Source organism: Drosophila miranda, chromosome 2 (genome assembly GCF_003369915.1).
Source record: "Drosophila miranda strain MSH22 chromosome 2, D.miranda_PacBio2.1, whole genome shotgun sequence".
NCBI lineage: Eukaryota > Metazoa > Arthropoda > Insecta > Diptera > Drosophilidae > Drosophila > Drosophila miranda.
This window is the reverse complement of record NC_046675.1, coordinates 22,812,385-22,825,099: the sequence shown is the minus strand read 5'-3', so window position 1 is coordinate 22,825,099 and position 12,715 is coordinate 22,812,385. Positions and strand designations below refer to the sequence as shown.

Below are 12,715 nucleotides of genomic sequence, written 5' to 3'. Positions count from 1 at the left end.
TAGCTATATGACGTGGGTGTCCTGGGTAGAAGAGAAGGGATGGAAATGAATGGGTTTTGTGGTGGTGGGTAACCTGCTGAGCCCGTTTATTGTTCGCTCTTTTACAAATTATATGAAATAATTTTACCCGACTCAACGTTTTGGCTGCATTTACCACCCACCCATGTATGTATGTATGTATCTCTTTGTACGTGTGTGCGTGTGTTTGTTCAAGAGTTTGTGTGTGTGAGATGCGGTTTGTTTGTGTTGGTAAAACAAAAATTATTTTGGTCCGCACAAAGTTCCATGTGTAGAGGCAAAGTGATGATTGTTTTGATATGGGCAAAAGTTAATGAGTATATTAACAGAGATAAGAACTTTGCTGGGGCGTTGAATTGTGTAGACAATTTATTGGGGATAGAGTATGGAAATAACAGGCGAAGGGGGCTTAGTGGCTATGCCTAATTAGTGTTGTGTGAAAAGCGTGGAATGAGGATGTAGAGCATACATAAATGATATGTACAGAATATACCCAATATTCATGGAACAGCCCGGGGTCCAAAACTAATTTATATATTTTGTTTATAATTAGAACTTTTGCGCAAATTCAGCAAAATTCATTTTTTAGTCTTTTCTTTCAGTACAAACAAAAATCGGATATAAAATAATTTGTAATCATATAATTAATATAAAGTATTACAAATTTATAAAGATCGTACAATAATCAATGTGAACGACAACGTTGTGGAACTGTCTCCTCTCTCCAAGGCTGCAACTGAAACAAAGACTCTGCTGTTGAGCACTGGATCCGCCTCGGGAGACATTGAAGGCGGGTTCCATGATATAGCCATCGTTCTGTTCGTCATATCCAGCAGCATCCATCCCTCTTGTATAGAAATCATAGCAAAGAAGGGAAAGGCGGATATTCCTGGAAATTGCAAACAGAATGATAAGCAGTTCCCCGGATTCGGATTCCGAAGGCAGCACTAGTGCTCAACCTCACAGGCCTGGCTTCGGTTGCAACCTGCGAGAAAGAAATCGGTTATACAATGGTATCCTTCACGCTTGCAGTCATACGATCCTTTTTGGGAGTGGGGTCATACTACCACCGTCTACGAGACCATTGTGCTCCCAGAACCAGAGTCGCAATTTTAACGACAATAATGTTATCCATTCGCTTGTTGAAGCGATGAAAAAGATGATAATTCGTATTCTTCCTCTAACCGACCATGCAAAGACACTGTAGAGGCACCAGTTTAGTGTAATGATGATTCTGATTCTTTTTCTCACCACTCGGAAGACTCAGCCGTGACAGTGGGTTCTAACGCCGACCATTCGGAAGACGCAGTCGAGGCTTCAGTTGATGATGATTTAAATGTTTTTACACACCTTTCGGAGGTCTAAATCGTGACACTGGGTTCTATACTGACCATGCGAAGACTCTGTAAAGGCACCAGTTTAGTTTAAAAATGACGATGATTCGAATTCTTTCTTTGACCTTTCGGAAGACTCAGTCGTGACAGTGGGCTCTAACGCCGACCATTCGGAAGACGCAATCGATTCAGATTCTATCTCTACTTATTCGCAAGACTTTATTTTTGAGAGAATTTAGGTTCCGTTCCGAAGAATCGCTGAGCTCCGACTAAATATCTACAGTCAATGGCATGACAAATCCAATAGTCGGCCTACTTGATTTACCCATTCGTTACACTATTTAATTTAAATACAAATAATCAAATATGTAAAAATCTCATGTAACAGTGTTTGTGGTTCTGTTCCTCCTATGCAAACAGGCCGTAAAGTAGAACAGGCAGAAAATAGATACACGATAAAGAAAATCTCAATTAGAAGAGGCACGAGATGAACGAAATTAACCACTGCAATAGGAAGGCAGACAAGCGCGCCTCTACGTAATTGATACTCCTAGAGAAAATAGCTAAGAACGTCAACAAGTACATAGAGCACTTTCATCCGCTTCGTTTTTTCGTCTCGCATTCGATTACGAGACAGATGTCCGCTCATCCGAAAGTCTTGATTGGTGCCACGGACAGAGGTGGTATCAAACAAGATGGTATATATAGATGGTATGTGTTGCGCAACGAGAAAAGCGAAACTACCTGAAATTGAGACCACAGAACGTCTTGCTTATTGTTACGGATTTAGATAAAAACCATTTCCTGCAGTCAATTCGCGAATGACTTCATTCCGAGCAAGACAAATAGTTCTCCATACTGCAGAATATAGTTTGCCGGGTCAGCTAGTACACAATTTGTATACAATTTTAAATTGAATTATGTAAGTAATCTTAAAATATTTACTTAAATTTGTGACTTACGCTGTCTTTTTGGTTTAACCTAATAACGTTCTTTGCAAACACTTTCTCTTTTCGTTTTGGGCAGTTACAACTTGACTGTTTTTGAACTTTAAGCCCAAAGCAGCAGATGGTAGCAAAATGTGTAATGCAATTTGGCCTTTAAATTTTTGCAAGAAGCAGCCAAGCAGCAGCTAATGGCGACCCAGCAATGGGGGTGTTTATATAAACATGAGGGGAGAGCACCCCGTGTGTGTATTTTTATTGTATCTGTGTGAGGGTGTATGCAAATCTAGGTCATGCTGTTATTTCCGGCTTTTGTGGCTAACTGAATACACACACACATACCCACACACAGTGCCTGGGACACTGGCGATCACCTTGCGGTGCTTTAGCCCATTTGTATTGGGGGCGTTGCCTCTCTCTCTCTCTCTCTTTCTCTGGCAGTTTCTGTTTGACCAAAAACCCAAAATGAGTGGGTAAACACATTTTCAAGTTGTTATTCTGCTGTGTTGCTCATGTCGTTTGAAGTTCGAAAATTGTTTTGCAATGAAATTAGATTCTAATTCTAATGGTCGTAGTTCAGAGTATTCCAAAACCCCAATTAAACCACCTCTTCCTTCGTTTGGCAAGCAAAAATTTTCGACTGCACGTGGATGAAATTTCATTTGGTCTGCAAGTGCGAGTATTTACTTTGAGCCAAGATTTCAATCGACAGACAAGATAATTGTTGTGGGTTTTGTGCCCTTTCGGTTGCCCCAAACCGCAAACTGAAATTAGAAGTAATTAGTGGAGTTGATTTGTCACTGTCAGAGGCAGAGGCAGGGGACAAACTAAATCACCCAAAGACATCAGCTGGGAGCCACTCAGAACCTTCATGGCAGTCAGGGAAATTGCTCAGTGGCAATGCACAAATTACGGCAGACAGGCCCAAGACGAGTTAATAATGCGGCTAAGACCGGTCGGGCAATTGAGATCTCAAGTTGTTGTCGAGCCCCTCACAAAGGATATGCGCGGTGTAATCAAACGGGAGGGTGCCCTACGAGTTCTTTCGCCCAGCTCAACCTCAACTTCACCCTCAAATTCAGCGTCAAAATCTTCCAAATCACACAGAGAAACACACACACTTACATGCCTGTCGCACAATTTACATGACTTTCATCAAAACCCAGCAACAAAATCAACGCCAAAAACACAACACAAAAGCAGCAGCAGCAAGCAGCTATGGCAAGGAAAGCAATACACTGAGAAAATACATTTTTTTTAACTAAGAATAATTTGTACTCTTGAGAATACAACTTGACTATACTATGAGTACAGGAAATTGATTTACACAACAAATCGCAAGTACTCGTAACATATTTATTGTATATTGTATATTGAAGAAAGAAGTTTAAGAACATGTCCAAAACCGATATGTATATTCTCATAATTTTCAAAGTTATAAATTAACTAACAATAGATATTCATGGTTTCGCATTTCATAAATTCTAAGCGCTACATTCAGATACCTGAGTCCTACTAGCACTTTTCTCCTAGTGCATAAAGCAGCAGGCGAGAGCATCAAGCGCACTTCACAATGTTGCACAACACACTCACAGAGCGACAGGGTGGCAGGGTGGTGAGGGGCGCCGTAAGTAGAGCACTTTGGCAGCTGCTTACATGTGACACTGCTGCCCAGATAAGTAGGCAACGAAAACTGCTATGCTCTCCTCTGCGCTCACTTTTCTCCGTTGACGTTGTGTGTGTGTGAGCTCTGGTGTCACAACATACTCGAAAATGTCATTTGGCCATAGTTGTTGCCGCTGCTGCTTTTGCCTGTTGGTTACTGGTTACTGGCTGGCGGCGACAACGACAACGAGAACGACAGCGATGGAAACGCTAATTATGGAAATTAAAAACTTGGCGAATATGTAAAAATGTGCACTTTTAATTAAATAGAAATGAGAAGGACAGAAGCGGCCCCACAATGCGGGGGGCTATCAAAATGGAGGACAAGCATTACCCGTCACCGCAATGCGAACAAAAGTTGCAGCAAATGCCGCCGATGCAGCCACGTGTGAGGCACCGTAAAAATTCTTCTCTTCTCTTACATGCGAGTCCTCATTTTTACCAAAAAATAAAACACAAAAGAAAACACAAGCCATGGAACTGTGGGCTTCTTGAATTTGCATACACATAAAAAACGTTTGCTGAGGTCAACAGCTAAAAAACCAGCGCCCAAAAAAAAGAGAGAAAGGTGAAAGTGCTGCAAATATTTTGAATATGCAAACGCCATTCGAAAGTAAGGCAGCACTGGCAAAAGATTTTGATTTATTTGCCTGACATTGAAAGAAAAAACTTTTAGCGCACCAAAATTAAGTTATTTGAGAAGTTTTCAAATGTTGTGATATGTTTTGAATGTAGTTTGAGGTATTTTTGGTTTGGCGGCCCGCATGAATGCAACAAAACCGCATGGGCCGCAACATAAAGCTGCATATTAGCCTTGTTCACACAGATACACACACAAACATTCACTCAAAGGGAAGCGAGTGAACACACTCTCAGGGAAGAGAGGTAAAGATGGAAGAAGGAACAGCAGGAACAACAAACTATATCATCGGAGAGCTTGTGGTCAGCTTATAGCGCTATTTGCCCACTTGCGCGCATTTATCACATTTATCTTTAGCATTTGCCAGCATTCCAGGGGTTGCAAAATGGAGGGTGGCTAATGGAGGGTGCTGAGCGGGTGGGCAGCACCTTGAAACAGCCAGATAAACCATGGGGCATAAAGCAAAAATGCAAACATGCAGCTGCGCAGCTGTGTTGCCCAGTTTATTTGCGTATTTCGAATTTGAGACGCGGACTTGAGGATAAAGTGAGTTCTCTGTGGGGGGTAGAGCATCAGCATCCAGGGATACGAGCAGCGGAAGGACACCGAATCGCGTCATAAATTCATAGAAGCCCGAGCTGAGACAGGGGAAAAAAAGGAAAAAATTAAACGTTGAAACTGCACGGAGCTAAATAAGTTTTAATCCCATTTTGTTGGATTTCTGTAACGTGCAACGATGTGTAGCAAGTCTTTTGTTGGTGTTTCAGCAGCTGTAGTGTTGGGGTGTGGGTGTGTGGATGTGTGGGTGGGTATGCACCTGTTTATTTAGCTGTTTGTGTTGCAGAAGATAAGCGACATCAGCAGCAGGCAGCTGGCCAAGCCAACAGGCGGCAGAAAAAAAGCAGATATTCCATTTTAGCGTTGGGCAAAAATTAACATTGGCAACACTGAGCAACAAAAATGGGAGGGACTTCTCCACGGAAGAGATTTTAAATGGAGACAAATTTTTAAAGGAGGTAATTTGGAACAATTCAAGAACTTAATTAATTTTAGTTGTATCTAAGTAATACTCTAAATGTCTTGCCATAACAACCAATCCCTGCTGATCAGTGCTCACTTGCTATCAACCATAATTATCCAGAGTTGAGTCTGCTTCCGAAAACAAGCTGCCAACAGCTTCAACTTTCATTAGACCTTGATTGGCCTAACCTTTCTCCCCCGAAATTTCCGCCGAAAATTAAAGGAAAAAACCAAAAATTCTACCGTGCGGCTGCAGTGCAAGTATCTATTTAATTTGCATTTTACACGCGAAAATAGTTTGCATATCGGCGAGGGCCAGAGAGAGAATGTGACCGTCCGCACACTGGTTGGGTACCCAAACTGCCTCCCGCATTACTCATACGCAATGTGCGCCAAATTGCTTGCATGCCGCTTACATACCCGCAGGTTAGCTGCATTTGTGTGTGTGTGTGTGTGTGTGTGTGTGTGCGTAATAATTAGAAGTTAACTTTTAATTGGGCGAACATAAATGATTTAACGAGCTACCCGGTAGCCTAGCATACAAAAAAGATACAGCCCGCAAGAATTCCCTTTCCACATCTCCGCGCGCACCCTCTCGTATTCCTCAAATATTTGCAATTAATGGGCGGCACGTAAATGCGCTTAAGCGGCACTTTGGCTACCAGCTTGCAACGGCATCAGCATCAGAAGCGGCAGAAATCAAAGCAAATTACAAATAATTAGTAACGCATTCTTTATGAACCAGTGGGCGGGTAGATGGGCGGGAAAAAGTGCGCTCATTACCCAAAATTAATCAGGGAAGAGAAAAAGAGCCTACTCCCCTGAGAACTACGCTCTGGCAGCGCCCATGAATCATAATTATAGCGTTTCACCATTGACTGGACAGCATCTAGGGGGAGGAAAAAAAAACAAGTAAGAGTCAAGTGTTACCTTAGGGAATGGCCACTGTTCAGATTTATATTGGTGGAAATTATCAATCAATGGAAGAACAGAATGAAAAATTAATCACCAAATCAGACCCATATCCCACAGATTACAGCTACCAAAACAGTTCCAAAGGAAACAGGGCTAATAAAATCTCAAAGATTCTGGGTCACAAACGCTTATTTTTCAGTTTTTAAAAAAACCAAAACTCTGTTTGCTTAAACACCAATATCCTTTTCCACTCAAAATACTACAGGGTATAAATAGTGAACGGTTAATTATGCTGACGAAAAGTGCACAAAGATTTTTGCTGCTGCTCTCAGAATTCGAAAAACTAGGCAAAAAGTGCCCTGAAAAAAGAGGCCAGAGGGAAGTCGAAAAAAAGTTTGATGAGTGTTTAATACTTTGAGCAATAAGTGGAGGATAACAAAGGGTATGCTGACGCTGACCATGCTATGGTCTTTAAGCATTTTAGAGGCAGTTGTTCATGGGGAAGGTAACGGATGATCAGAACGACTGATAACACACTTAAAAATGGTATAATTATAATACATATATATTGGTATGAGACCGTCATTCCAAGCTACAGCATATAAGGAAAATCTTTTTTTTCCATTCTTATATGGTATCCAGTGGGCCTATAGGTACACGATTATTTTCAGCAACTAATTTGGTTCGTGCAACACGCTAATGAGAATGGTTCAAGTGGCAAAGAACCAAGTACCAAAAAGGAAGTTTGGCGAACTTTCACAAGTGTCTTAATGAAGTCAAAAAGACAAAGATCTGCAACGGAATGGATACTAAAATGTTTACAGAACTGCCATTTGGTTGAGTCAGCCAGAATAAATTTGAATAATATTTTTCCATTGCTAAAAACTCTTAAGAAAGTCCATAATTATTCAATATTAAGACAAGTTTATTTCTCCATCGGTGATTTGCTGTCATTCCATTAAATCGCTTCCGCCCTACATCATGGCTGCATCCTTCTATAGAAATACTTTGGTTACATTGTCCAACCCCTCTCTGATCTCCAGTGTAGTCCAGAATGGCAGTTGATTGTCTCGACAGCCAACCCTTCAAAGTGCTTTCAATGGAGAGCATGCTCGCACTCCTTCTCGTACCCTCAAAACACTTTGCGTTAAGCTAAGCGATTATTTGCTACTTTCTTTACTTTTTCTTCAGCATTTGCATTTTGTGGAAGCTGCCAAGTGGAAGCGGTGGTGCGGACAGGGGCAGGATAGGATATGCCACCCACATCTCATTTTGTGGAGCCTTTTGAAATTAGCCGGGCGCTGCAGTGGCTTAAAGGCAGCTGCTGAATTATTAAGCAGCCCTAATGCATTTCATGCGTTTCGGGGCAGAATTGCACACCTCAAAAATTGCATTGATGCATGGCCCGAGGGCCAGCAGCATTGGATGGAGCAGCTGCAGCAAAGGGAACTGAAGTTGTGGCTGCTTTTAGCCGGAGTCAGGCCTGTCCTGGAGGAGCCCCTGATGGATTGCCAGTCAGGGGTGGAGACAATCAAAAAAAGACTGCATGACAAGGGTATTTCACATTGGATTCACCTGAATCGGACTTTAAGGAGTACCCAACAAGCTAACTTCCACCGAAACTGGCGGAGAAATGTCTGGCTAACACTTGTCCCGAGGGCTTTTGCTTGCCTCGATGTCGCTTTCATAACTCCTCTGTTGAGCCATCCACCCGTTCACATTCACATTCACTCTGCGAGCTAATAAATTATTTACATATTCATTACCCCGCGCTGTGGCAGTTGCATGGTGCAACATTTCGACTGATTTCAATTTGCACTTGAGGCTGAAAGTTAGAGTCGAACCTGTGTGGCATGCCATAACCATTGAAGCTACAGACAAACGAGTGAGAGAGTCATAAAAATTATGTAAAATTAATTGCCACACAAATTGATGCGAACTGACAGTAGGATGGCTGGAAAGCGGCAACCGCAATTGGCAAATAATTGCGTTACAGTTACCAAGCACTCGGATTCACAACTGTAATTAAAATAATTGAACACACACTCTCTATAGAACTGGATGGCGGTCTAACCAGACTAAAAACTAGTTCAATACATTTTTGAATTTCAATGCGACAACAATCCCCTGGCCGCGTTTATTAATTGTACAACTGAATGTATGCTGGGGGTTGTAGGGTTTGGTCAGGGACTGTGGAAATGGTACCATTAAGCCTATTTCGGATGTTGATTAGGTAAAACATTTGGAGGCTTTGTGAAAATTTATTGATGCACTTATGAATGATTTTAGCGCTGCCAATAAAACTCGTTTGGCACATTAATTAGATTCACAGGCATGACGAAATATGCCGTAAATTATAAAATATATAACACATTTCTGATACCGATATGTTTAGATTTATGAACCATTCGAAACATACTTTGTGTTCAATATGTACTTCTGTGAATTCTACTTCTCAGAATAAAATCTTTCAAATCCTCAGGTCAGCTGCATTTATTATGTATAGCAATTTATTTTTTTGTGGCTTTTTTCCGTGTTATTTTATTGGCCCAAACTGCAAACCATGTCAAACCAGAGGCACAATAAGAAGACCCAGCGGAAAGCAAGTGAAACTCAATTATCATTCATTGCAGAAAGTTAAAGCTCAGGGAAATTGAATGTGGAAAGCAGAAAGATGGGGGCGGGACACCCAGCGGGCAGTCGAATGGAAATGGGGCAAATGAAATTCAAACTGAATGATGTCACATGCAAATTTTCCAAAACTATGCGAATTTCTCGCTTTTGTTCCACGAAACTCGCGCCAAACAATCAAACAAATTGAATATAAATTCACGTTTAAAAGTGAAAGCAGAAATTGTACGCGTACGCGCACTCGAGTACAATACAAAAGGAAACGGAAAAGCCGAACGGGAAAGCAAAAGAAAGCTGCCTTCAAGGCGAGCTGCTGCGGATATGAGAATCAGGGGGGCGGAGGAAATTTTGATGCCTTCTCTGGATACAAATTACAGGAGACGACGCATGTAAATTGCTTGAAATAAAAAACCGAGCGAGAATTCCCTAGCTCGAGGCGGCGGCACGGCTGCCTACAACTAGTCCATACTCGAGAAGAGATAAAAACGAGGCAGTTTTCTTTTAAATTTTGCAACAACAAACAGCATTTGGCCCGTAGTTGTTTTTATTTAATTTTCTTTTTACGACAACAGCCAGCAACACAACACAACAGGAAATCTCTGTGAGAGGTGGCAAGGGAGGCGGATATCAGCAAACCCAAAGAAATGCTCAGAATTTTCTTACCGCAGGAGCTTCAGAGCTTCCTTCAGAGTCAGCCCCATCTGAGCAGAGCCAGCCACAGGGGAGATTGAGTCAAGAGCCGAAGCCGGAGAAGAAGTCCTAGAATGCGAGGCAGCTGCTTCTTGATGATGTTTGTCCCCTGCCAGACAGATGAACATGCAACTGCTGCTGCTGCTGCTGTTGCTGTTGCGGCTGGCAAGACAGCAATCAGAGCTGTTAGAGGCCCTGAATTTCAAGAATGCAAACATCGCAAATGCTGCTAAACTTTATATGCTCGCCGATGAACTTTTGCCCCAACTTTGAATACAATGCTCGTCGAACTGGGAACTAAGCTGCGGAGGGGCTGGGAGGCGGGATGGTCTGTGCTGCGGTTGGATGAATTCTTTATTAATCAGAGAGATTGAAATGGAATTCGTAGTTCAGATTTTTGGCTATTTTTGGAAATGCAACGAATTAGGTTGTTTTGGCATGTTGCCAAATGTAATACTAAATAACATACACATATTTTTATTGAGTAAGAAGATAGCTCGAAATTTTCAGATAGTTCTCTTAGCTATGGGAATTTTAACTGAATGAAAATTTGTTCTTGATAAACAAATTGCAACAAATTGGTATTTTATTTTACTTGCTTTAAAAAAATTCAAAATGTTATTAAGTCGTTAAGTAAATGGTTTTTAAAAATAATCCAGTTTTGGATAGTAAAAACTGATTTTGTGGCCTAGTGCTCCCTAGGCTTTTCTTTGTCTGTTTTCATTTTTGCTGCCAGCTGTTTTCTGGTGTCTTCTTTCTGCGGGGACTATTATGTAAAATAGTTAAAAATACATTGAACAGCGTTGCCAATTTATGCAATTGCAATCAGCTATAAGCAGGGGAGGGGAGCATCAGCAGCAAGCAGGAGCAGGAGCATGTTTTGAGGCAACAGCTGCTGCTCTGCTGCAGAAGACAGGAACAACAATGTTGCGTATAGTATGCCTTGTATGACGATGTCAGGCAGCCGTTACTTTGAAGTGGGCGATGCTGCTGCTGCGAGCACTTCCACTTACAAATCATTGAAAATTCAACACATTGCTAATGCGACACGTTGTCGCACTGGCAACACTTTGTTGTAAGCTATCCTTATACGTATGTGTATATTAATACATATGTTGTTGTTGTGTGCCACATTGTGTTGCACTTGTTATTAAGTACTCGTACTTGCGCGCACAATTTTCATCGTAATGACAACCTGCAGGGCAGAGAATGCCTACGGCAAGCGCGAACATCGCGTGCCAGGGCCGCGACATCCACTCAAGTGCTTGAACTCGGGTTACAGGCATACGATGGCAGGGGGGACAGCAGGGGGGCTTGGCAACCACTAGCTCTTGTACATGTGATTTGCATGTTTAGCGAAATTAGCGCACTAACAACAGCTGCCACCATATGAGTCTAGCTGCAAGTTGCCTGCTGCATTTTAATAACTGCAAAGCAGACAAACAAACATTGCGCATACGCCATGTGTGCCGCTCGCTCGCTCGGTATAACCCCAGACCCCACACATAAACCATTATTAATTTAGTCAGAAAGCGAATGCTCTTACTCTTCGCCTGTCGAGCCACTTTAAATTAACTTTAATGACTTTCTCCATTGCCAAGCCAATTTCAATTGTATTAAATCCCCGCCTGACCATAGCACTCGTTGCTCGAACAAGTCAATTATGGTTTTCGGTTTGCAAAAGTCTGCGATACGTGCAGTTGGAGAGAACATATGGGGAATACAAAAACACAGTGGCATATAGAACAGTCAGAAAAGGAGAATACAATGATACAAAAGGAGAATAAAGCGTACCACAAAGTATTTACTCGCACTGTTCTTTCTCATATCCATATTTACTCATTAACTTACTCATAAAAAAAACTCGTTGATGTTTTGCAAAACTTAACTAAACAAAAAACTTTTGAAACAAGCAGCAATAAAAAATTATTAAGATTAATGGGAAAAAGTAAATTCGGCTTTGTTTCCGACCATAAATAACACCAACCCGCTGGTCAACCGAACCGGCTTTAATGAGTCTCAGTTACTGCAAAATTTGTTCATTTGTTAAGTCAATAAGCGGTTGGCCAGCAAAATCGGCTTATAACTTTCTTATGGGATTTGCACCCAGCAGACATCAAACGATAAAGAAATGGTAAAATCTCAAACTCCCACTCAACTGCCCAATAAGAATGGGGACTTCTCTCAAGAAAACAAACTGAAACTCGATTTGGGGTGGGCTGTTGTTAAAGTGGATTCTAGTCAAACATATTCTAGTAAATTAGTTGAAAATATGCTTAAAGCTTTTATTTATTCGGCAAACGCACAGCACAGCAAAGCACAGCACGGCATACACATTTATCCATCAGGTCCGCCGAGAGCTATGCTTAATAAGTCATGCGGCGGGGTCTTATTAGATAATTTCATGATTTATGTATGTACAGCCTCAATTTTCACTTGTATCTCTCTTGGCAGACAGCCAAGCATATAACAACGGATGCAGAACACAGAATAAAGCTGAGAAATTACCAAACTAGTCATACATATAATAATTAACCATCGACTTTTGTCTGCAACAGCAAATGCCTTTAGCTAATGCGCAAAATGATTTTACTGCACTATGCAACATAAATAGGTTGTCTGGCGAATATTCTGCTTAAATTCTGCATAATTTTCGCATATAAACCCACAACAAGCCAGTTATGGAATAGTATTTTCACGTGTGGTCCATGTAGTTATTAATTCAAAATAGGTGTCAATACTTAAAATCTGACCAGTATAGTAGGAACAAATCATAGACCGCAATTACTTTTGCTTTCGGCAAATACATGGCAATAACAACCTTGTAGCACACTCAACCACCAATGTGCTGGAGTGGC

At 41.4% G+C, this 12,715-nt stretch overlaps 1 long non-coding RNA gene across 1 annotated transcript; it reads right to left on the bottom strand.

The window, feature by feature from the left end:
- Nucleotides 1-674: 674 nt before the first annotated feature.
- Nucleotides 675-1,647, bottom strand: LOC108154565. The gene is made up of 3 exons (XR_001774981.2): nucleotides 1,478-1,647; nucleotides 1,270-1,421; nucleotides 675-1,219 (listed from the first exon to the last, which is right to left on the bottom strand). It is a non-coding gene; the product is annotated as an uncharacterized LOC108154565 (long non-coding RNA).
- Nucleotides 1,648-12,715: the final 11,068 nt, after the last annotated feature.